The sequence below is a fragment of the Struthio camelus genome, chromosome 11 (genome assembly GCF_040807025.1).
Source record: "Struthio camelus isolate bStrCam1 chromosome 11, bStrCam1.hap1, whole genome shotgun sequence".
Classification (NCBI taxonomy): Eukaryota; Metazoa; Chordata; class Aves; order Struthioniformes; family Struthionidae; genus Struthio; species Struthio camelus.
In genome coordinates, this window is record NC_090952.1 from 13,099,672 (window position 1) to 13,113,883 (window position 14,212).

A 14,212-nucleotide genomic window follows, 5' to 3' on the forward strand; every position below is an offset into this window, starting at 1 on the left:
GTATACTGTACTCACAGACAGGCCAAACAGGTTTATAGCCAAACTTCCTGAACGAGGGGCGTAACCCTCCCCAATTATTACAGCCTCTCTAATTGCTGTGTTTGCTGTAACAAGCCAACGCTGGACCAAACACACAGCATCCTCCTCAATGCGTAAAAATACATTCGCAGTTTGTGCAGCAGAGTCGTGAGCAGCCTCACCCCAAAGGCTGACTCCCAGGGACTCTTTTCCCTTCAGCTGACGTTCTGCGAGAGACCCTGAAAGCACAGGAATTAATGGAGTTCAGCCTTTGCCGGCAACAGGACCAGGGTTTCATCCTGAAGATGAAACCTTTCTCAAAAAGACTCCACATTTCCTTGAAAATCTTCTTAGAATGCTGCCATGTCTATGCAAAATAACTCCATGGGAGCTATTGCCTGTTCACCTATTGTTTATTTATTTTTCCAAAAAATGGTTTACTTAGTATGGTGTTTATGGTAAAAAACTTCATTGTGCTGAAGCAATGCGCCATACTGTGCTGCAAGTTGAAATAAGATTAAAGTAGGCTGGGCCCAGAAGAGCAGGACAAACAAATCTTATTAATTTCTTTTACGCATGTGTGTATGCATGTGTTTGTGGGCAGAACAGATGAAGCAAGAGAGGAGATTAGCACTTTTATGGACATGATGCCTTCCATTGCCACATACTCGAAAATCTTGCCAGAGCTCAGGCAGTCTGTAAACAAGAATAAACACACCTACAAATATCTTTACATTTATCTGTTAGTCTATCAATTAATCCATCTGTCTGTATCTGGCACTCAGCAAAGCAGCTCCCATTCGCTTACAGAGCCCCTTATAGATCGGTTACGAGTGAGGGGGACACGAAGAGCTGGGGAAGTGGAGGCCCAGCGTGAGCATGTGCTGACACACGATACGGCGGTCGGGACCAGACCAGCTCTCCTGAATCCCTGTCCAGAGCCACAGCGCAGCGATGGTCATGGTGGATATAAATATAGGTACAGGCTAAGTCCAAGATTATCGGCGCTCAGTGCAAAACTTCAAACATATCTCTTTCATGCAAAAAGCCGCTGAGAGGTGGCCGCGGAGAAGCTGGCTGGTGACACCGTAGGTGTCACCCTGCTCCTCCGCACTGTACGCACAGCGATGGGAAGAGAAGTGTTTGCCCTCCCCGGCTGCTCTGGCACCCACCCCCGGATGGGGTCGGCCAGCAAAGGCCATGGGGACCCCAGTGCCCTGCTCTCTGCACCCAGCACCTGGTGGCACGAGGGCTCGGGGTCACTGTTCTGCCACTGGCACCTACTCAGTGCAATCCAGCTTATGTACATGACTGCAGATCAACCTGTGCTGACCTCTCACCACCAGCAGTGGGGCCGTTTCGAACTGCTAGCGTGTGCATGCGTGTATGCGCATATGTGTGTGCATCCTCCAAAGTTAAACGTGGTCTCGCTCTGCCTCCCTGCTAGGGAAAGATGCATTTTGCTGTGCTCGCTGTGACAGCGTTTGGTAAGCCGTTCAGTTACCAGAGTGCTACACACTAAAGAAATGTCGACAAATTAGTAAATTATACAGTGGTGTTTGCCTAAGAATGTAAGTCATAGTCAGATGATTCAATACATTTCAACAGCTCAGCAGAGTTTGGTTAACACACTTCCTCTTTTACAATCTCAATATTATCCCCATGTGCACTGTCATTTTTCCATATTTCAGTTTCTCTTAATAGGCAGCTCATCAGGTATGTGATCTCTGCTTCAGGCTAAGTCACCCTGTTTTCCTCCCCTTGCTTGCTTGCTTTCTCTTCTTTTTCTTCTTTCTCTCCCTCTCTCATTCCTTCTTTCCCTCTTTTTCCTCTTTTTCTTATAAAAAGAGAAAATGCACAGTACACATTCAACTTTCCCATAACAAAACTAATTCATCACTAGTGGCCAGCAATCTCTTAATTCTTCTAGAGGTTATCTTGTGCATTTTACAGAATCTTTTTTTCTGATCTGCCTCAGAGCAGAGCTAATTGCAAGCCCAGCTTTCCAACATATTTTAGGAATATCAGGTAGAAAGGAAAAACGGGGAGGCATCAATATCAGCTCCCCACTTTGCAACTGCTCTTCAACCTGCCAAGATGCATCAGGAGACCCAGAGCACTTCCTCACATCCTATAACAAACTTACGGTTTGCATTAGAAGCACAAAAGATGAAACCATACTATGACACAGAAAAGGGCAGGAGAGATGGAAGAGCACTGCCAATACTGCACATCCTTGCAACCACAAGAAGTTCATTAAACAACGCTAGCAACAGATCCCAGAAAATATGCCGTGAAATACACTACCAAAAAAACCCCAAAATAATCTTACAGCTCCTGGCAACACAACCTGAAGGAAAAATTCTTCTCCGACCCCAAATCTGATGGACAGGCTAACCCAGAGAGCATGCTAGAAAACACTGCCCAGGCAACCGTGACAAACTAATGTTACGAGGAGCTTCTGGGCTGTACACCTTCGTTACCCCTCTAGCTGAGGCCAATGTCCAGCATTCGAGAGGAAGGCAAATGGGGGCAAAAAGACAATTCTGCAGCAAAGGGGACAATTCCTTCTTGCCCCAGCTCCCTAGAAAACAGCAGAAGCCTTGACACATGGGGTTAATATAACACAGTGCAAACAAAAACTGAACCACTCTCCTTTCAACCTTGCCTTGAAAATACTAATATACTGGAGACCCAAGGACTAACTCTGCAAACTTAATTTCCTATCTCCAGGAATTGTCTTCTTTAATTGTATAATCTCCTCCATAAGAATATCAAGATCTATCTCAAAACAACTACCCTAATTGAAAGACTGTTACACAACTTCAATCATTAGGTAGTCAGAAGCTTTCTTCTAATTTCCCATCCAAATTTATTCATGACCAACTTACATAATTTGATCTTCTGCTGATACTATTCTTTGTTTTAAACAGTTTTTCTGCCTTCTTGCTATTTAGCCCCCATAGTGCATACCAGGACTCATCGAAACCTGCCCCTTCATTTGTTCAATTGGCTAGAGCTCAACAACTGAAGCTCTGTAATCTCACTTCACAAAGCAGATAACTCCATTCATGTAATCACTCCATTAGCCCTCCCACTGCTCTAATTTAACATTTTCTTGATCAAGTATGCACAATACCCCAGTGGGCTACTCCACGAGCGACAGAAAACTGGCATACCAGTGCTTTGTACAATGGTAAGAAGCACATTTTTCTCTGTATTTTTTACAGTATTTTCCTTAGAGTAGCCAAGAATGGCAATAGTCTCTTTCATAGCTCTGTCCCCATGATGGCTCAGAGGGGTCTTCTGATAAGCTAGTGTGTCCACCTCACTTCCTTTGGCACTGCCAGTTGATGGCTCCTGTTTTATAGCAGAAGTTCTTGTTATTGTACTTGAAGCTCCAAACTTTGTATGACTTTGCACTCAGCACTAGTAAATGTCAATTTATTACTATCGCTCCAATCAACAGTCATCTAAATGCTTTCTGTATGATAATCTGATCCTCCCCCACAGTGACAGTACCTCTGAACTTTGTGCCATCCCACACAACGCACGAGCCCGCCCCAACTTCTTTCCCATCCGTCAAAGTGGCTGTACTAAACACGTGCAAGACTGGGCCCAGAGGACCAGGACTAACCTCTCTCCACCCAGATGACTTTCTTTGAATACAACTGTTGTATCTTTTCCTTAGACTGCTCCTTTTGCACCTTTCAACTCCTGTATTGAGCCAGCATCTTTATTTTAAGAAATGATGTCCTATGGGGCATGCTATCAAACGTCTGTCTTTAGATGGCTTTAGACAAATTACATTTCTCTATTACTCCACCTAAGAAATCCACTATATAAAAAGATGTTAGATTACTCTCGCAAAATCCATCTTTGATAAAATCTTGTCATAATTTAAACTGCTTCCTCATTATTTCCATGTCTAATTATTCTTTCCTTCAAAATACATCATGAGACACTGTGTACTTGTGCATTCAAACCACCAGGACTGTAATTCCCCGCGTTACTTTTTTTTTTTTTCTTTTGACAGTATAGGGACTCCACTTACAAGATACAAACGCTTCCCCACCTCCGCAGCCGAGAAGTCATGAAAAGCCTTGCTACTAGACTTGTGATAGTAAGTGCCAGGGCTTTCAGTATTTCAGGTCCAGGTTATCTGGATTCCTTCATTTGTCTCAATAAGGTCTTTAAGTTTTTTGTTTTTTGTTTTTTTTTTAACTTTGCTATGAATAGCTTTCAGTCTCTTACGGATTTGTTAGCAATTACGCTGTAGTCCAGATTCTGCAGAAGGTCCTGCTCTCATGGGCAAGTTGTGTCATTATTTAGAGATGCAAGTTCTCCTTTCAGTTTAGGCAAGGCTAATTTCAGTTTTGTGTAAATTGACTAACTGCAGGTTTTGGTTAAACCAAAATAAGTTTATTCGAACCCAAATAAGAATGTCCTTTCAAGAGTTCACATCAGGTTAATCAAATCACTTTAAAAATGGACTTACACTCAACTGGTGTAACCTCTCTGCGTAGACAAGGCCAAAGCCAATAATGGAATATTAAGTAGGTCAAATTCTCTCATTAATTGTATACATCTCTACGCAATTTGATCGAATCTCACGGATCAGAGGCTGAGCAGATGTAGAGCAAGCAAACACCTCTTTGTACGGAAGGCCTGTCAGGACCTATTCACCACTTAAATCTCAGTTAAAAGCAGGGCTCAAGTGGGACTTTAGTGATAATAAATAGGCTCTGCACAGGGGTGCTTTTGATTCAGCGTACAGGCCTCAGGGCAAGAAAGTATCTTCTCCTTGTGGCCTACGCAGCGGCTGGGTACTGCAGGGTCCTTGTACTCACCCAAAAGTAACAGAAAGGTAAGGGAAAAAGAGCAATGGGCTCAGCAGTAGACGGGGCCGGACTCGGGCAAGGTCACACATGACCTCGTGAAGGTGCTGGAGGAACATGGGGCAAGGAGAACAAGCACTGGGGAGGGGGCGAGCCTCAGGGAACCCCTCAGCTGCCGCCGGGGAGCTCTCTGCCCTCGCCAACCTCAGGTTCAACCTTGAAGGCATGGCTGTGGTCTCAGGGTCAAATTTTGCTCGGTGCTGTATGGCCGCCAGTGAGCCAGGTAGGTCCTGCCGGCTGCAGCTGTGCAAATGGGCGCAGCGTTTGGTGCTTCGGCAGGACTACGCAGGTCAGACAGGGCAGAATGTGGCCTTAATGAATAAAGGTTCACGTGAAAGAAGGGTGTTATCCAGGTCATAAAAAATAAATACAGTTTTGTATCTGTCTGACTTCCTTATTAGAGAGGTTGGAACGAGTGTGATATAGAGGTGTATCATTTTAATAATACCAACAACGTTTGGTCTATACTATCTTGATTTTTATTGGTATTATTATTTTGGTTAAAGACTTATTATTTCAGTAAAAAACATAACTATGTCAGTACAAGCCGCAGATTCAGTTGTTCTGGTATACACATTATTCCCCTAATCTTGAAAGAATGAGCTATGTTGGCATTAAACCTTTGTATCATTACAAGTGAATCTTGGGAGGGTGCATAATTTAGGGTGAAACAAAGCAACTTCTGTGTATAGACAAGTCCTCGATCCAAACTGTAAAGATATCTTAACAAATTTCTTGATGCTACTAATGAGCAGAAGTTGGACTTGACATCACTATCTCTGAAATTTAATGTTGCTTCCAACACTATGGGACTTTAATTGCGAACTACTCACTTGCTAATTTTAATCTTTAACCCTGAGCTATTTTTGAGTGGGTACTTGATGTGTGTCTTAAACCACTGAAATAATGTAATACAGACATAAGCTGAGTGACCGAAAAACAGGAACCATCACAAATTTTATTGCCGAATTTCACTGAAATTTGCAGTTTATTTTTAAAATTTCAAATCAATTTTCCTGTTTCCTCTAGATCAAATGATCCTAACACATAGCTCTGAATGAATAACAGAAACAAGCAATAAGTAATTGCTCCTAATTGAATTTACATCTTTCCTATTACATCTTCCAGAAAACTTCTAAAGATTCAGTAGTAAACAGTTTAGCCCAAGCTATTTGAATGCCTCCCATCCACACAAACTTCCATTTCTGGCTTAACCAATGAGCCTATTCTCCTCATCAGTATTTGCTACATTTGTTAGAAGTGCCTCTGACCCAGAGTCCAGAGTGCTACTGTTATTGTGTATGAGTGCACAGGATGCTCTGTTCCTCTGCGATGCATCAGTGACACACTAGTCCATTCTGTTTCTTACATTACAGGGAAATTATCTATCTTTCTGGAATACATCTGCTAGAAAACCAAAAATCCCACCATATTTTTCTACTGGATAACTATGGCGAAGCACTGAAGCCAAGGAAATCTATAAAAATTGCACACATCTCCAAACAAAACAGTACATTTTGTTGCAGTAGATTTGGTACAAGGGGGACACGCGGTATAGTCCCCAAATTATCCAGAGTTTTAAATAACATCTGTAGGACCTCTCAAGACAGTAAAGCCTATGCAGCAGAAATGTGAGCAGCTGCCTCTTCAGGTAAGTTCCCATTTCAGCATGTCAGGGACTGGCGAGTAGCTATCTGGCAAAATAAGGACAGGAGAGCATCATCATTCTGCTTCAAAATGAAGTGACTCCTGACATTTTCCCCTCTAAACAACTAGAAGGTCTTGTCTCATTAGGCAAATCAGCAGCTCTGCTTTCACTGCACACGACAATAAACTCGGGCTAATAAATAACCATGCCCTCCCAGGTTACACTGCACCCTTGCAGGCGGGCAAAGTATAGTACATTTTAATAGCGTGGAGTTCAGGTACCCAAGCTCCAGGGTTACTCCCCTGCCAAAGAACACAACTTTGATGGGGGACCAGCGCTGGCTGGCAGTATGTGTCAGTTCTGCCCCAAAAAGGGGCTGCTGGAGTTCTCGGGCAGCCTCTTGCGGGGACCTGCCTGGAGGAAGGTGCAAGGGGCTGGAGGCCTTCAAGCACTGGGGGACACTTGGGGACTTTGGGGACATTTCCAATGGGCAAGTGTCTCTCAAGCACATATGACAGCTCACTTACAAACTACACAGGGCTCAGCACGGCAGCGCGGTTCAAACACAAGCTCCCACAGCAATCGGTTGGCATTTTCTGCCACTAAAGACCAGTGCCTGGAGTTATCATTCACAAATCCGTAGCCAAAATGTTATGAAGGGCTTTCAAAGCCTTCACAATTCCCCGCTTGTAACGTAAACAGTTTGTAAAATCAAATGACACAGTAACCCTGGTGGGAGGAGTAACTTTCCGACCTGGATGTTAGGAGTCTATATTTAGGAAAGAGGCTTCGCCTTGGAGCTTTTTCTCTGCCGTACGTTTCAGACAATCCAATTCAGAGGTGGCCAGAAATCCAAGAGGGACTGAGCGAGCCGCGCTCAGGCCCAGCGCTGCCCACAGCAGAGCGGTCCCCGCGCTCGGTGCCCCGCAGCTGCGCGGGGCCCCCGCGGCCGGCACCCCCCACCCCACCCCACCCCACCCCACCCCAGTGCGAGAAATCACCCGCGCCGCAACCCCGCTGCCACCCTGCAGGTCCACGTACATCAGGTCTTCAAAAATAAGGCGACTTCTGCGTTAAGCGCCAGCTGTAAATGCTCATCCCCGAAACTTCAGCGGGACCTTCAGGAAGGTGCGGGGAGCGCGCGGAGGCCACCGCGCTGCACCCCGTGCCCGGGGCGCGGGCTCGTCGCGGGGCAGCGCCGCGGCCGGGACGCCCCGACGCCGCTGGGCGCCGAGCGCGGCCGCCGCGCCTGCGGGCAGCCCCCCGCGGGCGCCGAGGGCGGGACCCCTCCGCGCCCCTCCGCGCCGCCGGGTACCTACCGTCTGCGAGGATGCGTGCCCCGCAGCCGCCCTCAGTGCCATGCCCAGCCCCGGCGCGGTGCCCTGCCGGCGCCAGGGGCTAACGCCCGCCCCGGGGTGCCGCTGCCTGGAGGAGACATGGCATGAGCGCGAGCAGGGCTGGCCGCGGAGCGCAGCGGAGCGGAGAGGGGCGCGCAAGGTGGGTCCGGGCTGCCGGCGAGCTGCGGCGGGACTTGTGAAACTCGCCTATTGCGGCGGGCGGTTGTGTAACGCGGCGGCGGGCTGAGCCCGTCCTCCTGGCACTGCACAGGCGCGCTCCCTCCACCCCTCCCTGCTGCCACCGGCAGCCGCAGGCAGGAGGCAACCCGCGGCGCGCGCCTTGCGCGGGAGGGGCGATGCGCACGGGGCCGCCCGCATCGCCCCTCCCGCGCAACGCGCGCGCGCTGCGGGCCGAACGCGGGCAAAACGCTGGCGGAACGCGCACGGAGCGCGCACAGAACGCGCGCCGAACGCTGGCGGGACGCGCACGGAGCGCGCGCCGAACGCTGGCGGAACGCGCACGGAGCGCGCGCCGAACGCGCACGGAACGCGCCCCGAACGCGCGCCCGCCCCGTGCGGCGGCGCCCGGAGCCCGGGCAGGGCGCGGGGCGCGGCGGTGCCGTCCGCCGGGAGGAGCCGGCGGAAAGTAGGTCACGGCCGTCGCTCCGCGCCCGCGCGGGCGGCCCCGTCGGCGAGCAGCGGGCGCGGCGAGGGGGCGCAGGGCCCGGCAGGTCGCGGCCGCCCCCCCCCGGCGCTTTGGGGCGCTCGCTGGGGCGCGCGAGCGCTGGCCTCCTCGCCCGAGCTGAACCCCTGCCAGCTCACATAACCTCTCTGCTTTCTCGACGAGGCATTCGGCACCAATTCCATGCCCGAAACAAGCTGTTCTTTGACGTGATTAGTCATTTCATACCATGAGTCACTGATTTAACATTTGCTGCTTCCTTCCTCATGCGACTTCTTTTTTTCTTCCCTTTCTCTGCCGTAATTATTTCCCCTCTCCCCAGGGACATAGCTGCTTCCCCTCCTTGCCCGCTGTGCCCGGCTCAGGTGTGCTGCGCTCCCTGGGTGGCAGGGGCAGGCGGGGAGCGGGGCTCGCCATCAGGCCCGGGGAACCCGTGCTTGGAGCAGGGCAGGCCTCCTCTGGCAAACAGGGCACCGCATCCCCGCCTCGTTCTGGAAAAATCCTTCCTGCCTTCTTTCAGGCAATGCACAAATAGCTACTGAATGAGTCGGTTATCTCCTTTTGTACTGTAATTAGTGTTGCTGCAGTTGGCAGTGCCTCTGCGCTGCCTTCCCAGGCAGAAGCCAGGCCTTCGAGGGGCGCCGAGGCCGGCGGACGCCCCCGTACCTGCGCGCCCGTGCGCGGGGACGGAGGCATGACAGCGCTGGTGGTGGCACCCGCACGCGCTCGACGACACCTGCTCACCCGTCGTGGGACTGGGGAGAGAGCGTGGGGTAATTAACGGTTACGGTGGGCTTGAGGCACTGCGCTAGGGGGGCAGAAGAAATAACTGAGAGCAAGACAGAATCAGTGATTCACACCCTTGTCTGAGGCCCAACACAAAAAAAAGACAATACCCCTCTCTAGTTGAGATGCTTAAAATTCAGAGTCCACAGATAAAGGCTATGGGCAGGACAAGCATGATTTGTCCCTAACAGAGGGGTTCAGTTGAAAACCCCGGGGCAGCTTTTGCACACCCTGCTCCTGCAGATTTCCCGCGGGGGCACTGCGGACGGGGCAGCCAGTTTCTGTGCTGTGCATTGACGCGTTGATCCCTCACCCCGGCCAGGCACACGCATCTGTGAAAATTATTCCCCAAAATGCACATGGGGTTGCGGGAGGGCAGGGTGGCTGCCCAGAGCATCAGGCACGCAGGAGGTGCGGTCCTGCCCGGGAGGGAGCGCGGCTCCCGCAGGAGCCCGGCAGGCAGGCAGCCACCGGGAACAACGTCAGCCTGTCTCTTCGAATACAGAGAGTCCTCAGAAATTTCACTTTCCACTTTAATTGCAATAACGTTGTTTTCTGACTAGAAAGTGTCTTGAAGTGTTTCAACTCACTCTGCTGTACACCCTGACAGGTAGAGAGACGAAGCTGTCGTTAGGCTGGGTGAAAGCGAGGACCATTCTTCCCGTGGTAATGCCAACAGAGTTTGCATGTAGATGACTTCAATTATCTCATTTAAAACAACATACTCTCCAGCAAGATCCTTCCCAAAGTTAAAAAAGAATTGTGAAGTAGACATTTCTGACAAGAAAAAATTCACACGTTCCTCAAAAAGCTGTGGGTGTTGGACAGCTTTTGCTGTACTCTGCAATGTTTGACATATCTTCAGATTTGTTTATATTATTATTTTTTAACAATGCTGTGTTGCAAAGACATATCAGTAACAATAAGACCAAGAGAAGATTGTTTTTGGCCAGAAAATAAGAATAGCAAAGAGTGTGTATACATATCTACAGCCTCTCTCTGCCCCGGTGGCCAACCAGATTTGTGAATTCTGCAATTTTGACAGGGAACAGTAAGTAGGAACACAATTAAACTAAGAAATAAAGGGATAGCTTGGGTTACGTTTTGCAAGAACACAATCTTTCATCTAGAGTTAAGGGTTGTACAAACTAGCCTTTAAATTACAGGCATTAAAAACTCATAGCCAGGAAATGTTTGTATTATGCAGTGCTAAATCTAGAACCAACTCCTCAGGCACCTCAGCCCCTCTCGCTCCCAAGCATGCACATACATACAAAATTGTGCTCTTGTTTTTTAAAAAACAGCACCTGTGAGGCCTGGGATAATATAAACCAAAAGGAAAGAAAAGAATATAGAAATCAAAGTGTAAAAATACTCTTGCCTTGATCTGAAGAGGCTGGTTTTGTCTGGTTTTTGCTGCACCTCTGGGATGTGGCAGCTAGACCAGAGTTCAAGTGGCTGCGCTCCTTCAGCCATACCCACCGCGACGGCTCCCGGAGAAGTCGCGGGGAAGCGCCTTTCCTGGTGCCGTACAAGGCAGGTACATGGAATTAATTGTGTTGACACTGTTGCACAACGCTATTGCCTTGACACGGTATCGTGTAAAGATTTCAAACTGCCTCTTTATTAGTCATCCTCTATTCATTTTAATTGTGCCTGATAAACAGGAGCATTTTACCTTTGTGTTCTATTGTACACGCTTACCGTTCATATTTATACCACTACAGACACTTTCAATCTTTTATTATAGTGGTGGTAGATTTAGAGGAATGAATATGCATTCATATGATAGCTGGGGGGTATTTTAGTGGCTCCGCTTGCTACGTTTTCAGACGTCTACTTTCAAAGTGCTGAGATCTATACAGGTCCTTGATCCTGGCCCTGAAAATGTTTAGGCAGAGGCTTAAGTCAATGCACAGGAACCAGTAAGAAAGGATAGCATGATTTAAGCATGCACTTAATTTTTTTGCAGGATCAAGTGCTGTAGGTGGGTGCCTAACACCACAGAATTCACTTCTGATCTTCCCTGAGGACTGAATTTTCTGCAGATTAAATTCATGCCTCTGAATTACACTATTAGTTATTTAACAAAATCAAAGTTAGAAGATGAATAAATAATTATTGGATTTAATTTAAAGAATAGAGTTGATGTTTTTGGAGTATTTTGTCACATTTACTTTTAACATAAAATACTGCCCGAGAGTTTGCCTATGTGAAATTGTATCCCTGGAATTCCCTGTCTAACAGCTGATGGATAAAGTACGTTTGTGAATTCCAAAGCTTCATGTAAAAACTCCTGGAAATAACGGTATATTTTCCTTTCTGTGGTATTACAACCTTCTCACCCCAAACATCCCCCTCCCCACCACACATGCAGTGGCAAGAAAGAAGTTCACTGTGGCACTCTGCCCCCGGTAAGAAAACGTCCAGGAAATTTTGCTCAGCGACTTCTCCAGCATGAGCAGGAGCATTTACATTTCTGCCGCGCTTCTGGGTTTGTGCATTTAGAGCTCAGATCTCTTCATCAAGCAGTGCACTACAATTATTAGAATCCTTCTCCCTCTGGAAATGTGCCTTTTCTCTGGGCTCATTTAGTTTTGCCGTCATTCTTCTCCTTTTAAAAACACTCAAAAAAAAATAAAATTCAAGCTTGTACCACAATCACATGCCAGAAGGTGGATAAAATCCCGTTCTCATTTAGGTTCAGAAAAAGGAACGGAAACTCCATTAAAGGCAGAGACAAAACCACATTTACCCCAATGTGAACAGGATTTCCCCGTTTGTGTAAAATCTCGCATCCTTGTGGGCTGGAAAGAACTACTTTGTGTCCTACATAGCATCTTTGAGCGCTGCTTTGAATCTTTATGCAACTGCTTAAAAGGATTAGGAATATAAATGAGTTAATCACCATTTAGGACAAAATTCCACATAAGCTTTTCATAACCAACTGGAACATTTCCATTCCCATCATCCAGTACCTTAGTTTGCAGAAAATGGTTTAAGATGGTTCTTGTACAGGCAAGATTGGTACCCAAATTTTGTGGGTATCTAAGACCCTGTATTTTCTTGTGCTGGAGTAACAGCATGGCTAGCAAATGATCGCTCAGCCCTTCAGCAGATATTACATGTTAGTACTTATTTGAAAAGCTGAGAGGTGCCAAAGTTAGAGATCTGGCCAAGAGAAAGAATAAAAGAACACTTTAAATGTGGCTGATCATATTTTCAACAATAATTATTATTTTAATAAAGGAAACAATGTTCTGTCTTAACTGGAGTCAAGTATTTTCTGATAAGAATCCTTGTGATCTATTATTCTGCCACACTCACAGAGGTGAAAAGAATAACTTGCATTGCTGCCCAGGCAAAACCATGGCTACCTCTTCCTCTCCTTACCCTTGTGTGAGAGCAGCCACTGCCTCTAAAGCTCTTTGACTGCATTTTAGTTTCATGCCATAGGATAAGGTACCTATGTGTTAATTTTCTTTGATCCCGGGTTCATATCTTGTGGAGACTGCGCTGAAGATAATTTCAGGCTGCTGCATTTAAATATGGGTTAAGTGGGCATATGCAATAATCACCTCTGATTAGTATAATCAGCTACGGAGGGGACTCCTGAACAGAGATATAGTAGAGAGAATAAATAATAATTACGCTAAATGGCCACCCCCCCTCACCCCCTCCCCGCGCGAATTCAGCAGTCAGGGGACAAATGTGCAGAGGGAGAACCACGCAACGGCAACAGCAGCAAGTCTGCATACGCCGCTGGAGGATCACCCACGTTGTGCATGGCACAAGCCGTGTGAAAGTGCAGGGGAAGAACTGGCAAGTCCCTGCAGAATTACTGTCCATCATCTGCAGTGCATCCTTCCAAACAAGTAATAATTGTTACTAATTAACACATGGAATCTGCAATGATAAACATGGATTTTTTTTTTTTCCTGTTAATACTTCTGCTGATGCTAAGCTTTATTCGTGCCAGGCGGTAACATTTTAAAGTTCCTCTCAGTTCCTTGCCCTCTCTTAATTACTTGATTCAATGTATAGCAGTTGGGAATTCTGCAGGTTAATTATTCATTGCATGGAAAAGTTTCCATTTCTCCTCTCTCATTCCTTACCCAGAGCAAATGAGATGTTAGTATTTTCATCTGATGAAGTTTTCAACAACATGGATGAGAACTGCAAGGGCTGAATCCAAGACAAGAAGTAATGTGTTCCTAGCCAAACATAACAGAGAGAAAGCTGTCCCTGTTTCTTCCTGAAACTTGATCTTTCTCCTATAACTAGGTGTCTGACCAGACTTCAGCATTGCAAATATGAGCGAAAAAGGAAATGTATGCTGGGGGATCAGAGCAGTGAAGCTGTTATTCAGCCAGGGAACAGCTTTAATTGTCCCCATACCTTCTGATCTGTCTCGCAACCACTGACGTTCGTCTGCTTTGCTCTGCCTGGATTGATCTGCAGCCAGAGGGCTCCCAACTACATTCTAACCTCAGCCAGAAGCTGGGTAATTGGAAATGAGAGTGGCATTAAGATGGCTGTCATCTGCATCCCCAAAATACTGCAGTGCACGCTGCATGCTGCTAACCCTCCCTGCAGCCATGCTAATGGAGAGCCCTGCTCCTGCAAAATCACATGCAACAGCGTGCTAAGAAAAGAGAAGCAACTGCCTGATCTTACTCTGAGCAGAAAGTAAGATTTTCCTCTCCAAGGAAAAGTGACCTTCCCAGCACTGCAGCTTGTACAAGATGCCATTAAATTCAAAAATATTAAAGGCTGTAGAAAGGCCCAGTAGATCACAGACAGCACACTCAGTTTTAATCCACTGAGAGGACTGTGAGTCTAA

The 14,212-nt window shown here is 47.2% G+C and overlaps 1 protein-coding gene and 1 long non-coding RNA gene across 9 annotated transcripts in view; one reads left to right on the top strand and one right to left on the bottom strand.

Moving 5' to 3' along the window:
- Positions 1 to 8,223, bottom strand: part of PASD1 (PAS domain containing repressor 1) — a 58,619-nt gene extending 50,396 nt beyond the window's left edge. For all 8 annotated transcript variants that reach the window (XR_011143410.1, XM_068956755.1, XM_068956757.1 and 5 more), the window contains exon 1: positions 7,884 to 8,223. The gene's annotated coding sequence lies outside the window, so the exon portion shown is untranslated. The remainder of the gene's footprint in view (positions 1 to 7,883) is intronic.
- LOC138068708 (uncharacterized) lies at positions 7,934 to 13,477 on the top strand. The gene is made up of 3 exons (XR_011143412.1): positions 7,934 to 8,061; positions 9,160 to 9,356; positions 9,980 to 13,477. It is a non-coding gene; the product is annotated as an uncharacterized lncRNA (long non-coding RNA).
- Positions 13,478 to 14,212: the final 735 nt, after the last annotated feature.